Source organism: Megalops cyprinoides, chromosome 21 (genome assembly GCF_013368585.1).
Source record: "Megalops cyprinoides isolate fMegCyp1 chromosome 21, fMegCyp1.pri, whole genome shotgun sequence".
Taxonomy (NCBI): Eukaryota; Metazoa; Chordata; class Actinopteri; order Elopiformes; family Megalopidae; genus Megalops; species Megalops cyprinoides.
The window spans coordinates 1638441-1658154 of record NC_050603.1 but is presented as its reverse complement, the minus strand read 5'-3'; positions in this window follow the sequence as shown (position 1 = coordinate 1658154).

Genomic DNA, 19714 nt, shown 5'->3' with positions numbered 1-19714 from the left:
GTTCAGTGGGATCTTTTTTTCACTGTGCTAGGCTACAGGCATTGAGCGGTTGTATTCTGTGTGTCTGAGATGCTCCCCACGATGTTACTCATAAGCAAAGGCCCTGTTCCCAACGTTGCACTTACATTGCTAATGTGTTACATTTCTTGAGACAACTCAGATATGGTACAACTGATGAGTCTCAACTAGGGGTTAAATCTGTGACCCTCTAGCCGCAAGCCCACCCACCACCCAACTGCACCTACACACTGCATCTACCCACACTTCCCTATACACTCCACCTCCCTACACCCCCCCCCCCCCTTTTAAACCGGGCTTAACACACCACTGGCCCCGTCTTAATGGCTGTTATTAATTCATTTGTGCATTTCCCAACCATCCATTATTTTATTGACTCTATCATCCCATCGTTCTGTCATTTTTGCTTCTAGTTTTCTTGTGTTGTGTAATGTGTTTTATAAATCCGATTTGTTCTTTGACTGCTTGTACTTATACACCACAAGTCCATTTTCTTTAAAGGAATTTGAGTTTGAGACAGCAATGAGATGTATTAGTTTTACTCGTTAAAAATAGCAACAGTACTTATGTATCAAGTGTAACCTTAAACAGGATTTTTTAGGAAACTCTGGCTTGATCCTGGCTATTAGGGTTACTTAGTCACCTCATCCCTATTGAGCGTAAAGGTGAACTTTTAAACAACCACCAATCACCCCACCTTCCAATTCCAAAGAAAAACCAGCATCGTACTTCCTGGAGACATTTTAAAGCTCTGCATTTAAGCCCTTAGTAGGCTCCGTTGGCTGTGGCTTAATTGATGACAGACCTGTGGAATATATTTATCACACAAAGGAGACGGGTCCATCCGGGAGAACTCTTCCTTTGCCTTTGTTTTATCCTCCTCTTTCACTGGGCTGATTGCAGTCATTTCGCATTTCCACTCCATTATGGAGACTGAGCCGTAAACGTGGGAAACTCAACCTGCACGAGTTTACATTAATCTTCCACAGGCGCTCCACTGCAACAGTGAGAGGGAACATTTAACACCACCAGCACAGTGACCACAATGGCAGCTGAAAGCACAATGTGTGCAGCCTCTGACCTCAAGAGGGTCAGACGAGAAGAGATAATGTACCAAGAGTGTTCAGCACATCTCTGGCAGCACACAGGCAACACAAACACAGCATGACATGTGGTCACAGATGCGGGAATGACTGAAACCAATAGAGAATGGGTGAAAGAATGTAAAAAATGTAATTCTTGTTCAAATTCCTCACTTCAAGTTAATCACAAAGCACACTGATGGATGGATTATATGTGTCCCTAAAATTATACCTCTGTTACCTGCATTTAGAGAAATTTTTTTTGGGTGAATAGCAATGACCAATAGCCAACAGCAATAACAAACAGTTTTGCCAAGAGCAAAAGACCTCAAATTGATGGAAGCCTTAGAAAAATTAACAGGATAACAGCAGCTATGCCCTCAAACCATGACTGAAAATTTTAGAGTTTTGAAAATATTAAAAACAAACTGTATATGAAATGTCATTCCAAGTGAAGGATAATGCCGCATGCTCTTATACAGGTTCACATGTTACCTTTACCTGCACACACAGGACACACACAAAGCACACAGATGTACGTGTAAGATGTAAGTCTTCAAGGTGACTGCAGGTTAAAGCACAGGCCAGAGTCTATGCAGGTTACTATGAAGACTGAATCGAGAAAAAAAAAGATCAAGGCAAGACAGGAAAGTGTGAATCAGGTGTGTCTCCCTTGTGGCAGAGAGGCTGCTATCTCGGCCACCTCTGTTGGAGGGAGAGGAGAAAGCTGGAGGTGTTCATTTCATGGGTTAGGCCCTGAACTGAGCTCAGCAAATCAGAGTCACGCTATCCTCAGGGCAGTCTTTCAATCACAGTCCTAATCCTCAAAACACACTGACCACTCTCTTCATCACAAACCTTTTCCTCTGAACACAGATGAGCAGCTCTGGTTTTCCTGTCATTGTTCCTCTGACCACAGACTGACCACCTCTTTCATCATCTTCATCATCTTCCAGACATGGACCCTCATTAAGGTTCTGTCCCTCAGACTGTGCAATGAGCACTCTTTATTGCAGTCTTGCCTGTCTGATCACACGGGCAGATTAATTCTGGTCTGCGAATGGCATTCCGGTCTGCCTGCGTATGTTTAAGCTTTGATTCCAGCTTGCCTGTGGGAATTTTATTCCTGGCATCATTTGGAAACAATTACATTTGTAAATCCTGTGATAGCATAACACATTTGTTTAAACCAAATCACAATCATTGTGCACTGAATGTGTCAGTGTGTATAGAATACAGAAAAATGCACTAACTACAACACATTAAGCATTAGCGGCCTTTTGAATATGAATAGCAGTATTTTGAATATGAATATTAGATGCCACTCCATAAAGAAGGGCATACATTTTGTCCCAATCAGTGGGACCAGTTGGTTCCATGTTCTCATCTAAACCTCATTCTACAAGGTAGATTTGTTTCCTGCATTATAATTGAGTAAGAAATTGCAAATAACACAGTTATAAAAATACCGCCTCTGAAAAATAATAACAGTGTCATTTGTGCAGTGTCCATTAGCGGGAGAAATGTAGTTGTATTAATTCCTCAACTTGCTTTCCAGCTTTCTCCTAATTAATTTGATTTCAGTTTTTTTTCCCTCCTCGTAAGGGGGAACCGACGCAAATTAATGACGCGGAACCGAAAATGCTGTCAGGGTGCTGATGGGCCTCGCCTGCGTGGGGCGAGGGCGTTTTACCGTCGTTAGATAAACGGGCGGATGGCGGAAACAGTGCTGCCATCAGAATGGGGGCCGTGCTCCGTCTCCCTTAGAGACGAGCCCACCAAGCAGACGCAGCCACTGACGGCAACCATCATCTGAAATTAAAAGAAGAAAGGAAAAAAAACAGCACCGGTTGTTTTCTCTTTTGTTAATGTGAGCATTTATATTTGAGCAGAATATTTTAGTCTTTTCCGGCTGCTGACCTTCCTGCCCTCTCCTCTACCCAGTCCTCAGAAGAGCGGCCATATTGGGCCTCTGTCACCGTCTGTAAAACCTCACACACTCCAGGCTGAATAAGTTGATTACGTCTCCCCTCTCTCTTTCGGCTAAAGTACTGAGCTTCTCAATCAGCATGTTACCGTTGGTAACACTTTGCGCAGAGCTCAAAAAAGCAAAAGACACAATGATGCATTTTAGTTTACATTTTAATCAACACACACCGAAGAAAGTTTCGTCAAAGCCTCTGAGGCTGCTCATGAATTACACCCCCACCCCACTGCAAGATTTGTGGCAACTACTCAAACTCAGTGAAGCTACAAAGCTACACGACCTCCCACTGCAACTCACTTTCTCTTCCCTGTTCATACAGGCTGGTAGAAACTCTGGGTAAAGCCTGGGAGAAACGCACAGCACTGTGGGAAAAGGGTCAGACTGTGCAGAGCTCCTCCTTCGGCAGCTTCAGCGATGCACACGTTCATGGCGTATCTTCAAGAACTTTGGGTTCTTTGAATTGCTGCTTCCACACTGATTAGCTGTAGTAAGCTTGATGATTCAGACTCGTTAGTTGCAAACAGGAGACCCCTGTGCTTTTTCAGCCGCTCTCATGATCAGTGTGGAATATGTTTGCAGTTTCACCGGCCTTGGGAGGTGCCCCGCCCCGCCCCGCCCCGCCCCGCTCGCGATAGCCCTGTTTCCCGGGGAGATGACAGATAGCACCGCGAAACGCCGGGATCCACACCACCCCATATCACCCCCCCCACAGACACACAGCAGCGTGTCTGACGTCACCGTGGGACACCGCCGGCGAAGAGAGTCCCTGGAGCCGCGGTTAATGCTGCCACACGAGACGGGCATTTATAGACCTTTTGATTTATAACAATCAGTTTCAAAAAAGTGCTGAGGGCACAGAGGAAACACATTCTGTGAGGCTGCCAGATGTAACTAATTTATAAATCTTTACTGTGCAATTAACACAACACAACGCATACACACACACACACACACACACACACTAACACACACACACACACACACACACACACACTAACACACACACACACACACACACACACACACTAACACACACACACACACACACACACACACACACACACACTAACACACACAGACACACACACACACACACACACACACACACACATATATCTCAGTGCTAATATGTAAAACTACAGCAGTTACTGTTTTAGCATACACAATACATCTATTAACAGTGTACATCATACTAATATGCACAACTGCACACAGAGCCTAAAATAACTACAAGAGCAACAGTACTCGATAGCAGCATGTACCTACAGGAGCCCCGCTGATGATGTCAGGGTGCCAAACAATGCTTCACAGGCAGCATTATGATTGTTATTATTATTATTATCATTATCATCATTATTATCATTATCATTATTATTATTATTATCATTATTATTATTATTATCATTATTATTATCATTATTATTATTATTATCATCATCATCATCATCATCATCATCATTATTATTATCATCATTATCATTATTATCATCATCATTATTATTATTATCATCATTATCATTATTATTATTATTATTATTATTATTATTATTATTATCATTATTATCATTATTATCATCACAATCACTATTATTATTGTTATTATTATTATCAGCATTATTATCATTATCATTGTTATTATTATTATCATCATCATCATCATCATCATCATTATTATTATTATTATCATTATCATTATTATTATTATTATTATTATTATTATTTATTATTATTATAAGCTCTTAAAAACACAGCTAAATGAGCAGACAGCGTACTGCCATCCCCATTGTGAATCTGACACTCAGGGAGCACATCACCACAGGGGTGCATGGCAAACATGTGCCTCTGTTTACTCAAAGGGGTATTTTCAGAACATCCAAACACTGAAATATGAAAGACATTTTACCTTGTCTTGTTATAAATATCACATGATCTTTGTCTTACAGTCATTGCAAATAGCATTTGATGAATAATTCAACCGATGCCCTGAGGGCAATATTATCTAGGATTACCTTATATGAGAGATGTTAGCTTGGTACAGCATGTTACTGAGAGCATTTGCCTCACACAGACAGAAGACAGGAAATCAAACCGAGACCCATCCAAGTGTGGCACTTAGCATCTTTCCTATGGCAAAACTGTCCTGGGTGTTTTTATGCATTTAACCACGTTTTTGCAGAAAATACAAAATTGAACAGGGTGGCAGTGTAGCATAGTGGTTAAGGAGCAGGACTCGTAACCAAAAGGTTGCCGGTTCGATCCCTGCTGGGACACTGCTGCTGTACCCTTGGGCAAGGTACTTAACCCACAGCTGCCTCAGTAAATATCCAGCTGTATAAATGGATAACATTGTAAAGAACTGTAACCTATGTATGTCGCTTTGGATAAAAGCGTCTGCCAAATGAATAAATGTGAATGTAAAATGTAAATGAACGAGATGAATAACACATTGTGTGAAGACAATGCCTGTGAAAAATAATAATCTTTTGATTTTTCCCATATGCTTTCCTCACCTGGTTTTATCTGAATTGAGCAGCAGTGTGTGACTGAATTGGGGCAGGTGTTTGCAAGACCACAGAGTTTTCATATAAATTTCATATAAATCTGAGGGTACCTGGGCCTACCTGGTACCTGGGCCTACCTGGTACCTGTGCTGCCTTACAGACATCATCACACGCCATGCCATGCCATGCCATGCATCAAAATGCCAATGACATCAACTGTTTCCAGGAAAAAAAAAAAAGTCAGCCACTGCTGATCTTGACCTCTCTGAAACTGCTAACACATCAAGTACCACACAAGTATTTGCACTGTGAATGGAGCCCCAAGTACTGACCCGGGATCAGCCTAAGCTTTTTTGCTAAAAATGGTCAGGGCTAGGAATAGGATCTGGGTTAGCTGATTGTAGGTCAGCGGTTGAAAAGCACCATCGCAAACCGGGGTGGGAGAGCATAGCCTCTTCGCCAGCTCGCTCTCTCTCGTGAGCGCGGTCCCAATGCATCACTGCAGAGCGACTGACAGCACCGAAGTTATTAGCCGTGTAGATATTAAATTGACGGCGGCGTAAACACGGCCGAGGTGCATCCGCGCGCCGCCAGGAGCCTGCTGCGGGGGGGGGGGGGGGGGGGGGGGACGGTGCCGGCCCGCGCTGATAGGCGGCGGATGACGGATGGCCGTCATTTAACGGGATGTATCAGCGGGCCGCCCGCGTTCCTGCAGCTGTCACACTCTAAACGAATTAGAAGGGGGGTAATTAATCTGGGCCAGAGCGCACTGTTGCAGTCGGACGCTGGGGGAAAGAGAAACCGCTGGGAGACACAGCACAGCGGGTATCTGCGGAGTAGGGAGTTTAAACTGCGCTGGAGAACACAGTAGGAGGACCGCAAACAGTCTCGCACACACTCCTGGCGAGGGAACTAGCATTTTGTTAGTCTGAGACATTGTTTCCCTACAGAGACAAGCAGAGGCGTTTGTTCCACTTCGATTTATGTGACCACTGTGTGACTACATATGCTTCCTCTCCAGACATCTATGCAATTTTAAACACAATCATATGTTGTGCCAGACCCATGATAAAATCGTCGCTATAAAGCCATTAACAGCTTTAATCCGTCATAAACGTTTCGGAATTGCGTTCATGCGGTTTGCGGTGTCTTAGCTTCAGGGTAATAATCCCCCTACATGTCGAGCGTTTTACTATGTGCTCTAGTATCTAAGCAGCGGTGTTAAAGATGAACTTGATATATAAAAAAATGACCAACATCACCTCTGTTAATACGGAAATCACAGCTCTGTATCTTAATGAAATCGGGCCCGGATGTTGCAGCCGCACGTGCTTACAGGAGTATGTTTCCCTCGCGCCGTCCCCGCTTGAGCAGATGCACAGGTGCTGCGTGCGCTCGGTGGGGATGCCGCACGAGACGCGGCGCAAGAAAGGCGGGAAGCTCGTTTATGGCACCAGGAAGGGAATAGAAACAATAAGTAGGCACAAGGGGAGCAAAATTATTATTATTATTATTATAAAGATTAAAGCTTTAACAGTAGAGTACTAAAGAAACAAACGTAAATCGTAAAAAATGAAGTCCGAAAATAACTGTGTGTTGCCACCAAGCATTATCTGATGTTTTGTGGAAATGAAAGTGGTGGATCACACACCTGGCCCTGTAACAGAGGAGAGGAATGTTGCGTCGCTGTGGACTGTGTGGCTGCGTGACTGTGCCCGTCTCTCTCTGAAGTGTCTGGGTCGAAGGCCGCACGCCGGCTTTCTTCTTGTGGAAAAAAAAGAACAAAAAAAAGTTGTCAAAAAAAGAGCCTCCTTACAAGAACCGGGAAAATCAGTGGCAATTAACGCAAGCGGAGACTCAGACAAGGAGGCTAATGAGTTTTAATATACACGCAGGTGAGGGAGAACCGAGTCACTGGAGCCCTTAATGAACCCATGACAGCATAATTAGCAACAATTTACAATCCGCGGATTCCAATCAGAGGCGCTGAAACGCTGCCACGAATCTTTGTGCGAACGAGTCTTTTTAAATGCGCCAATCTGTCGCCTAGTTCTTGATTGATAATTGCCTTTTTTCCGGCGGCACGCAGGAAAGTGCCCAGTTCAGCCCCTGACAGGAGCAGAGCAGGAACCTCTAAATCAGATTTAGAATCTGGATTAAAACAGAATTGAATGATGTTAAACTGGACTCAAATAAATGAATGAATAAATACACAAAAAGTAGGAACTACCAAGCTGCTGTGATTGAGCAAATAATACAAATATGTTGGTTTTATTTCATGCATATTCTATGTTCTGTTTCATCATATTTTTGGGATGGTGCCCCTTCCCTGGTGGTGGTCCAGCTGTATGTTCAATGGCATTTGAAAGGACACGCTCTAGGTACTGCTGGTGTCTAGTACTACACAAGGAAACCAAGTGGCATCTTCAGTTAACTTAAATATATACATACATATATACAGTTAAATGGGAGAACTGTGGAATGTGTGGAACTTTCCTACTTGCATATTGTATGGGCTTCTAAAATTGACCTAGGGCCTTAGAGCATTGCATCCAGTAAGTATTTCTTTCTGCTGTCAGCCATACTCCTTCACCTAATACAGTAGCTAAACCTCTTTGTTTTATTCTGAATTTCTTCGGGTATTTGGCGCAATGCGAGCACAGCTGTTTTGGTGCTTGTGCGTTCTCGCGGTTGTCCGTGGATGTTCAGTTTGAGTAGTAGGACACACAGCAGGTGTTCACTGTATTTTCGCTCTGCCAGTCGATACAGGAAATGTCGCATTATGGCTTCATCACTGCACAGATGCACAGACAAAGCTCTGCAGCTAGCTGGCTGCACTGGCCCCGTGGACACAAACCAGCACACGCAGACGCCGCAGCCCGGGTGATTCTGGGCTGGAAAAGGCTGAATAGTCTCGTCTGGTGTTCTCCCGCTCCAAGCCTCAGCAGATGCTTATTAATGCCGTCAATCAGGAGACTTTATAAATAAATTTACGATTTCAAATGAATTACACAAAATTAGACGAGTTTATGAGTTGCATTCAAATGATCCTTGTCGGGAGTTTTTGTTAGTGCCCTCCCTCCGCTGTAACTCTTTGCCACTTTGTTTGCGGGGGGGGGGCAGGTTTCTCTCTCTGCGTGACAGCCACTGTGATGTTCCTGCCCTCCGGCCACTAGTTTGCACAAATTGATGATGCCGATCGAGGAAACCTCAGTCTTCGCCCGTTTCTAGGACAGGTGCTCCATGCACTGCGAGCGCGAGTATACGGCACATCAAGCTCAATTAGTCAAAACGCGGGCGCACCAGAGCCGCCGGGGCGCAGTGAACAGGTAAACCGGGAGACGCGCGCGGCATTACAAACGCACCTTCCCCAGACAACATGAAAGGAACAGCTTGTCATTTGCGCGGCGGCTTTGGCTGTCGGGGGGGGGGGGGGGGGGGGGGAGTCACAGAGGAGTCATCTGCTCGGTGGCAGAGGATGTGTCTGGGTGACACGCTGAAAGTTGCATCTCGGAGAACCGTCACTCAGGCGCCTGAAAAACCCCCGACAGCTCTGCCGTCAGGGCTGGGCGCGCGCGGCCGCCATCACCATGACGATGATGACAGTTGGTCTTAGTGTTGAGTCCCAGTTTGGGAGGTGAAACGAGCTGCGTGCTGCTGTTTGAAGCGGGAATCACCGTGACGATGACAGAGGTGACACAAGATGGTGGCGGAATTTTTTGATGATGGAGTATTTTTTTTCTGAATGCTAACTGATGACGCGTTTTTAGAGGAGCACACTTGTTAAACATGAATTTAGATCACATTATGGATTCCTCAGGGGGACTTTTAGGCAATCCTTTCAAACACCCTATTTTACTTAATTCTTACTGTTTACAACTGTATTATACTTGGTTAGTATTACTCTAACCATGCATATTAATAATCAATATTACCAAGGCCAAAGTAGCATAACAGTAACAGTACAGTGGTTGTGGGTTCAGTCTCCAGGTCCACTTGTTTTGTGAGATAGATTATTACTCTATGCAGCAGTATTGCATTTGGTAAGGTGCTAGGCTTGTAACCGAAAGGCTGCTGGTTCAATTCCCTGTTGGGGCACTACTGTGCCTTTAGGCAAGGTACTTAACCCACTACTGCCCCAGTAAATAAATGTATAAAATTGTAACCCATGTAATTCAATCTGGATAAGAGCATCTGCCAACTGCCAATAATTTAGTAATGTCATATTATTAAACATCTTGAAAATACTGTGTGTGCATGTCTGTGTGCGTGTGTGCGTGTGCGTGCGTGCATGCGTGTGTGTGCGCGTGTGTAAGTCAGCCCTTGTTTGCTGTGTGTCCGTAAAGGTGTAAGGTATGAAAAGGATGGACATTGGTCTAGGACACTGGCGCTGACAGCCCTCCACATTGAAAGGACAGCTTGGCCTGGTCTTGCTTTGCAGTCTGTCCCAGTAATGAGTAATCTGATTTGAACACAAAAAGAACATAATTCTAGATGAGAATTTTGACCATTAATTCTGTCTCTGTGCAGTTGCTGGCGATAGGTTATGCTCTGTGGGTTCCAATATATGTGAGGACTATAATCACATTTAGTACTTCCTCATTTTTAGACCCACACCGCCTGGAAATGAGATCACGAGGGAGGATTAAACACAGAGATTAAAATCGAATCCGTTCATATTTGCTTTGGGATGATATGAAACTTCAATTAAAGTTCTGGGCTTCGGCGGTTTTATTTTAAGCATGCTTGGATTTCTGCTTCCCATATGAAGCCATGCAAATGCACCTGGTATTGGAGAGCTGGGATTACAAATGCATGTTTTTATCCGTAGTTTTTGTTTAATTTTTTAAGGTTTAAAATGTGGACTGAGTTTACAGGGGATGTACTGATGTGAGGCCAGTGGAGTTACACGCGTGTGATGTGTGGTCCAAAGCAACTAAAGCACATGTCTGGCAGACGAGCCTACAGCAGGTTTAGATGGACATTTGTAGATGCTTTATTCATGTTCAATAACACATCAATAGACAGTCTACAAACTGTAACAGCCAGATGGCTTGTTCATGTAGGTCCAAAATATATATATATATATTTTTTTATACAAATCACTCAGCAGCAATAAAAATTCAGTCATTGGGAATTATATTCAACACACTGAATGCATGAATGTATGACTCGATAAACCAGCACTTACTGTACGCCTCTGGACACTCACAGGAAAGCTTAAACATATCCCGGTAGTGTTTCCATGCATTTGCAGTGAGAGAATGGCCTTCAGCTTCAAGTATCTATTCGAGCTAGACTGGAAGGCCTGCACATAGGATTTACTGCCGGATAACAGAATAATAAGTAATATATTATTATTAATAATAATACAAAAAAGAATCATCACTTAAGATTGAATGAATGTAAAGGAAGTTGACATGTATGAGAAAATGACATTGACGCTTTAATCCAATCCAGGGAATTATTTTCTTTTATTAAGATTCTCCCAGAGCCATCACTGGAGTTTGTTTTGAAAGCCGTTACTCAGGGATTGGAGAGTCACGTCTAATATGAACGGAAATGAATTTGACTTATAATTAGTTTGCGTTCAGGAGAGGTCTATCACCACTGCAGCCTGGCCTTTTCATAATTCATTACTGATAATCATTTACTTTGATCAATTACCAAGCATCACTCAATAGAAGAATTTTGATGTAAACCTCATTACTACAAAAAGTTTATAAATAAAAAAGGTTAAACAAGCCTCTGAAAATTCAGGAAACCATTGCTTAAATCGTGTGATTTCAAAGAACAAATCAGAACCTTTTTACTTATTACTTTGCATTTCAGCGTTGATGATTGAACTGTGTTTGTGTGTGTGTGTGTCGAGACTCTGAAGCTGCAGCTGAGTGCAGTTGTTTTTTCCTTTCTTTGCAGAGAGCAAAAATTGCACAGCGCATGGAGTGGGGCAAAAACAACACAAATGTCGGGATGTTAAGCGGTCTGCTGTCAGCCCGCTAACGCGCTGGATTGGACACTCGGACTGTAATAAAACCACAATGTGACAAATTCCACTTTGGAGCCCTGGACTGCGGACACAGATCCCGTTGCTATGACAACCATAACCATGGAGACTGCGCCATGGAGACTCAGTGTCAGGAGAGTTCTGCCTGATGTGTGCAGAAAATTCCATGGGTTTATTTCCCCACATGTTGTGTGTGTGTGTGTGTGTCTGTGTGTGTGTGTGTGTGTGTGTGAGTGTGTGTGTGTGTGTGTGTGTGTGTGTGTGTGTGTGTGTGTGTGTGTGTGTGAGTGTGTGTGTGTGTGTGTGTGTGTGTGTGTGTGTGTGTGTGTGTGTCTGTGTCTGTGTAACTGTGCATCTGTGTCTGTGTAACTGTGCATCTGTGTGTGTTGAAATAGCTTAATTAACCAACACTACATTCATTTTCTCTTAAACCTATTTTGGTGAAAAAAGAAATATTTGACTTTCCAAGCTGTTGATATGAGGATCATATTACAAACAATTGAGAATTTGACAGGGCATCCCCTACTCCAAACCATATTACCTGGAAAACTTTGGTGTTCACAGTTCACAGAGAGAGGCTGTGTAAATCAAGCTTAAATTTTGCGCTTAAATTACTTGAGATCTCTTTTGAGTTCACTATTGTTCTTGTGACAGCAATTGTAAACTTTAAACATCAAAACATTTTTACTGTACGTGTGTCCTAATAACCATGGGTATTTACAATCAGTGACAATTCTGTGTTTTCGTCAGCTGTATCACACTTATGATGTCATTACAGACTAACTGCATTCGTATAAATGCCCCTGAACAATGCCGAAGGACACATGTAGCACCCCCTAGGGGTGGCTTTCAGAAGTACACTGTTGCACCTCCCAAAAGACTCTTCTTTTGTTTGTTCCATTTTGATCTACTGCATTTGGAAACAATGACTCCACACAGGTAGTCAAAGTGACATTCAGGTGACACACGCAATTGTGGAAGGTTTTCAACTGTCACTGTCCAGGGTTCTGAAGTTCCCCTGACTTTGGGAAAAGATGGTAGCAGCAGCCCTCTAAGCTCTGAGAATACCCCTGTTAACCCGGTGTCCTGGGCCAATTTCCAAGCTGCTTCTTATGCATCTAATCGTGGCCCCTGCAGCCATACCTTCCTTTAATGACTCAGGTTGCCCCCGTGAAAGAAAACTTGAGTTCGCTTTTGACCTTCCAGGTTAAACACAAATAAAAATATTAATAGAACAATACATCACAACCTCAGGAGCTGCTGTGGTGATTAAATTAACAGTGTTTTGTGAGAGACCAATGCAAAATGACCTCCTGAATTCCTGTGTTTCTGAGAGAGTCCCCTGACAGCCATGGTGAGTAGGGTTTCAGAGACCACGCTGAAGGATGTCAACGCTGTAATGTAATTACCAACCCATCTGTCTCCCTTCGCATGACAGATGTAAAATGTCCAATTATGCTCTAATTGAAACTCTAATTAGTTTGGCCAAATTTCAATGATGAGAGTGTTAAAGAGGGGAGGTGCAGGGTGGTGTGGGGAGGCCCGAGGTCACCTCCTCCAAATTCCACCAAAGAAGAAGAAAGAAAACCTTCAATGAGAATCACTAAATTCAGATGCCAAGAACAGGCATAGCCAACGCTCAAACTGGGTTTAAGGAAACCTAGTCTATCCTATTATTCTATCCTATTATGATAGGACAGTGAGGCTTCATGACTCCAAAATGGGTACAGCCACCATCATCAGTGACCTACTGATTTAGACCAATGGTAATGGTTTTGCATAGCAAAACAAAGCCTGTTGATTGGTTCACATAAATCAGTGATTGACAGCACACCATGGTGTTTGCGTGCCCTCACAGAGATGCTTCCCTACAGCGTGAGAAAATTCTCTCCTTCTTTCAGTGAAGCTCATCTCCACAAATGATCCAAAGAGTCAGGAAGACACACTTTAAAGTACTGATATTTGTTGTAATTAAGAATAATTATGTTTTTTTTCCCCGGATATCAATCCATGATCTGTAAAAATGCAGTTATCTCCAGCGGTCTTATTAGGAATCTCTTCTAGTTTTGTTGCCCCAGCCGACATAGGCTACAGTGCGTGAAACTTGTCCATTTTCCACCTGCAGCCCAATCACGTCTTCCTCAAACCCAAACCCTTTTTGACACGACATGGTTCCAGCATCTCAGGCTGTCTCTTAAAACAGAAAGTGTAACACCATTTGAATGTAATAGCTGTTCACAATATCTCCATTGTTTCTGTTTTCTCACTTTGTGTGCCGACTCTGGGTCTTGTTTATGCCGTAGTATGAAAATTAGAACACGCAAAACGTGTAAATATTGTCCTCGTGAACACCAGGAAGGCCTCTTAATAGATAATGGCTGTTGATTTATCGTTTTTTTTCTTTTGGCAAATTGCAGATCATGCGTCTCAGAGCAGGAAAAAAAAGAAGATTGATAAAGTGAAGCTTGCAAATTTATTCCGACATAACGCCGCGCTCCGCTTTGCACTCGCTGCAATGATTAGCCCGTAATCAGCCGAGAGCAAACTGATCATTAGCTCCGCGCCACTCGAACGTCTCCCGGGAATCTGCTCTCCTGATTAGGCCAGGACGATGCTCCCCGTATTTCCATATGTCAGCGGCGCGCGGCTCTCGAATGGAGCGCTCGAGACCCCGCGAAAAAACACGTACCTCCTCGCACACCCGCTCATAATCACCAGCTCAGCGCGGGCCCTGATTACGACCCGCGGTCCAGATTGCGCTCTGGCAGCTGGGCTGGCTGAAGAAAGCAAATGTCACGCACACAGAGGGGAAAAAACTGAATATCATCGGTTCCTCTTTTCTCTTCTCTTCCTCTGTCTCTCCCCCCCTCTCTCTCACAGCCACCTTCTGATGTGTCTCTGCCTTTATTGGGACATGGAGTTACGTGGATATCACAGAGTATATTCAGATATTCTGAAGACCAACCAACCAATGCTGAAGATCAACCACTGGGTGTTTCTGTTAGAGTTCTTGAAATGGTTCCCATGTAATCAGCATCTCTCTAATGAAACGGGGGCTCCGTTTGCAGAGAGATACAACAGATACTTTCATGTGCTATTCTCATGATGTTGAATTGTTTGGCAACTATAAAGTGCCTACTGATCAAGTCATCTGTGTTTGTACAGTCAGTGTCCAGCCTAGGCAGACATAAGAAGGAAAGACACAAACCTGTCAGCAGTGGAAGAATATCTAGGAAAAGGACCTTCCTCTAAGGTATCCGTTTCATCTTGATTTAGAAAGAGGTAACTGGGTGAGATGAGGGCAATCTGAGCTGTCTGACTGGATTAGAATGAAACTGCTCTCCCTCTGGTGGACGTCAGAGAACAGCAGCCAGGCAAAGAATAGTGAAGAGCATGAAGTTCTGTAAACCCAAACATGGGAGGAGATACCATGTGCTGTCAATCACTGGAACCAGCTGACAGGAGAGGTGTGCTGTATGAGGAGGCTTATGTGCAGTGGAAGGATCAAGTGACTGAAAAAGTTCTCAGATCAGTAACCTCTACCACATTTAGTCATTCACCACATGCTTTAACAATTTCTGCATCTGCTCAGTGAACTGAGGTGAATGGAAAACAGACGTTTTCTTTCACGCTTTGGGTTATATTCCACTTGTGTCAATGAGTTTCCTCTGACCGCCTTTCCATGGGGTTAAGAAATACTCTCCAGTTTCCCCACTTGCCTGAGATTTTCTGAATTCCTGCCCAAGGATATTCTTTAGCCACATCTTTGTGATGCTGCAATTGTTCTAATGCACTAGGCCAGATTTCCGATTGATTGAAATTTAAACTTCGATTCATAAAGGCAGTTTTCCACTCAGATTCTGAGCTTGGCATTAGGCGCTCATCCTTAGCTGCAAATGTGAAATTTACAACTCTTGAAACAGGCTTCCTGAATGACTCACCCTGCCTGTTCTCAGACATTAGAGCAGAGCAGAGTTAGAGCCGAAGTAAGAGGTTGAGTCAAACAGCAAAGCGAAAAGTCCTTAAAAATTAATGACAAATGTATCATGTCTGACCCGTATGTTCCGAGTCAACTAACGCCGCACGTACAAGTGCATGCTGCTGCCTTTATTTTAAGTCCCTCTGGTTAATGGAGATATTATTTTAACCTGGCTCTCAGAAAGGCAGGGTCACACAATCCTCCAGCTCCACAAAGAGCACATTAACTGTACTTAGCGTTGGCTGTGAAAGGCAGCCAGCTGAGAGTATTATTCTATCACCTCCCACGTCTCTGAGGACCCATTCAGCGGTGCTGTTGACTTCTGCCTCCACGCCGGCAGTATTTCATGCAGAGCGTTTCCGTGGAGAGTGTGCACACGGCCGTGCGAGGTGCACTCTGGCCCATGCCTCTGTAAGTGTGCACACCCCACAGAAACCATTAACTGTGGTGCAGTCAGGTGCAGGAATGATCAGCTTTGCATGTGTGCAGAAAGAGCCCAAAGCATGACTTTGGCTGAGGGCTTAAAAGGAGGAGAGAACGATTTGGGTCACTCCTCGCTCTGCTCTCGACTTCAGAAATACCACAAAGTCTACGGCTCTTATGAGCGGGGAATGAAAATCATAGCCTCGCATAAATCACGGGAGATTTTAGAATTGTCAGTTATGATAGCTGGTTTCCCTGTTTGCTTACCACAGAGCATTCTGACACCTCATTGGTCTAGCAGTTCAAGAAACCAGACATAAAGCCTCTGATTGGTGGAAAGCCTCAGTGAGAAAACCTTGCCCAGTACACACTGTGTTTCATGCAACAGTACAGAACATGACACCCAACATGAGGAGTTCAGCTATATTTTTATTTATGTGAAATAAACATTGGCCACTGTCAGAGGCTGTAATATAGTATGAGACTATGTATGGTATGGTATTTAGTGGCACATTCAATCTGTCCATTTTGGCAGTTTTTGATTAACTCTGAGTGGTGAAACGGGTGTTACAGTTTTTTTTTTCCCAGTTTGAGCACCTTGTTTTTCATTGGCTGGAGTGGGTGGCCAGGCCTCCCTCTCCCCCACTCTCCTCCCTCTCCCTCCCTCCCCCCCGCTCAGGTTTGCAGGATGACACACCGTTGCTCTTTCCGCCCTGCTGACACGTGCTACACGCACCCTACGACAGCCGTGTAAACCACCTGGATGAGGACATCTGCCAAATAAACTAATAATGAGCAAACGAATAGGTCAAATAGGATCCAGGACAGCAGTGTTGGGGTACTGGTAAGGAGCAGTGCTCATAACCAAAAGGTTGCTGGTTTGGTTCCCTGTTGGAGCACTGCTCTTGTACCCTTGGGCAAGGTACTTAACCCACAACTGCTTCAGTAAATATCTAGCTGTATAAATGTATGAAATTGTAACCGACTGTATGTAAGTCGCTCTGGATAAGAGCATCTGCTAAATGACAATGTCATGTAAATAATAAAAAAAAAACATTACATGTTCCTACATTCTGCAGTCAAATTTTAAGACGTGTCATAACAGTTAGACTGAATACAAATTTTATTTTTCATTTTACCATCAAGGGAATGGGGAGTGATTTCCTTTGTTTACATCTGAATTGAAGAGGAACCAAACTTATGCACTCATATCTGACCCTCTTCAGCTGCCATTGTGGTCACTGTGCTGGTGGTGTTAAATGTTCCCTCTCACTGTTGCAGTGGAGCGCCTGTGGAAGATTAATGTAAACTCGTGCAGGTTGAGTTTCCCACGTTTACGGCTCAGTCTCCATAATGGAGTGGAAATGCGAAATGACTGCAATCAGCCCAGTGAAAGAGGAGGATAAAACAAAGGCAAAGGAAGAGTTCTCCCGGATGGACCCGTCTCCTTTGTGTGATAAATATATTCCACAGGTCTGTCATCAATTAAGCCACAGCCAACGGAGCCTACTTAGGGCTTAAATGCAGAGCTTTAAAATGTCTCCAAGAAGTACGGTGCTGTTTTTTTATTTTTAATTAGAGTGTTGGATCAAGTAAATGAAATGTCAGTTGTGTAAAGGTTAACTTTTATTCCCCGCTCCACATATGGATGAGGGAGATCACGCTCCTCCACATGGCTGTTTGATTAGAGGCTATTCTGATCTGAAGAGCTGAATTGATGAGCTGAATCTGAATGACTTTTTCCGCAACTCATATCCCTACCCAGGATTTATTAATACCAGAATTTCCATCTAATACGAACCATAAACCCAACAGACTCCATCTGATTTTTAAAAATATATGACACTTTTAATAATAATAAGTCTAGTGGTGAACTGATCAGACCAATATGCAGCATTTTATTATATGCAATTAATTTAAAAATGCCAGTATGGTTTAGAATTGTTTCACAACAGATACAACTTATTTTCACCTTTGTTATTTGTTTTGTCATGGCCCACTTTCCTAGGAAAGTATTCGCCATGCTCAAGTTTTACAGTAACCTGCATATTAAGACGGCATTATCAATTTATCAAGAATAACATCTTTAATATTATATTTTTTTCACATATTCACCCTTCAATTAATCAAATTAATTTTTGGAGTTAACAAATCATTTCAAAATGTTCCCATAGAGTAATTGCAAGGAGTGCAAATACAATATTGAAGATTTGGCGCGAATTGCCTTTAATAACCAAGCGAGAACGGAATATAATTATGCTCTATTTACACAATGAGAATGCTATTTGCTTTGTTCTCAGGCATCGTATTACAGTGTGGACTTTTCAGTATGTGTTAATTACGCAGAGAAATTGAGTAAGAGCTGCCTACGGCCAGAAATCAAGGGCTACTTACAGCCTAATGCATTTTAATCTCCTCCGTGACTTAAATGAATTCATATGCACCCGGCGGAACATCGGCTGGGCCAGATTCACAGCAAAGCGGGAACTCCGACAGCTTCAGGCCTCCCGTCCCCGTCTGGAGACAAACGAGCTGCTTCCTACGCTTCACTCCCATCTCCGCATACTGATCGGTATGACAACTTTGAATACAGCTCGTCAGATGCCCATTACAGTGTCAGAATTCCCCGCCTGCATGTGGGCAGGGAGGAGAATGCAAACATTACGGCATGTTTCCATACAACATACTGACAAATAATGGCGTAACAGGCGTAAAATATTTCTCCTTGCTGAGATGCATCATGTGTAGAGTTCCTTTGGATACACTGCTAATTAAGACGTTGGAACTCGAAAGATATCTTGTATTCCTTCATCATAGTACACTTTACTTCCTTTTCTGCCATTCAGGTGACTTGCCCAGTCTTACATGCAACGCCCAGTTTAATTCAAACTGTAAAATTTAATTACCAAAAGGCGCTGGCTACCTTTGCTGTTCAGCTCAGCGTGTGCTGGTCGTTTTGTTATCTGTACGGACCTTGTATAGCGGCTATTCAGCACTCTCAAGACCTCATTAATGCGCACGGGCGGGGAGCTGTCTGGAAGCGCTGGGCGAATCACAGGATTTTCCCCGCTCGCTCAAATGACACGCAGCGACCGGGGAATTAGACTGAGGACTGCGGACCGGCCGCCGCTGGAGATAGGACGCCAACTCGTAAACATCAGACTGTCGTTGGTTTGGATTAAACCTCCCTCTGATATTTATTTGGTAATGCTGCGGTTGGTCCCCTAATCACTCCCCTCCTCGCGCGTCCTCCTATCTCGCACGCCGCAGCCAAAGCATCCTCACCGGCGTGTTTGTGCAAGTCCTTGGTGCCGCCGCTGCCCTGCAAACATTTATCCACTTCCGAGCGCTGCTGCGACATCGGTGACAGAGAATTATTGCTTTCGGGATATTCAATTAAACGTGTTGTTTTAGGATGATAGGGGGGGAAAAATAAAAGCTCCACGGTCAACATTTACAAGCGGCAGCTTTCCGTTCGCTCGCGCGCGGGCGCGCGGGGGCGCGAGAGGAGTTTGCTCTGCAGGCCTGATGTTTCCGCGCGGTTCATTCTGCCGCCCGCTGTTCCCCGCGCCGCGCCTCCTCCCCCCTGCCGCTTCGCTTCTGAAGGATCTCCAATTGGCTGCTGGCGTTTATTCCTAAAGTGGAAATGCAAATGGGATAAAGGGCCCTAATCAGGGGTGGTAATGTAATTTATTAACTTTTAAGGGCATTCCACAT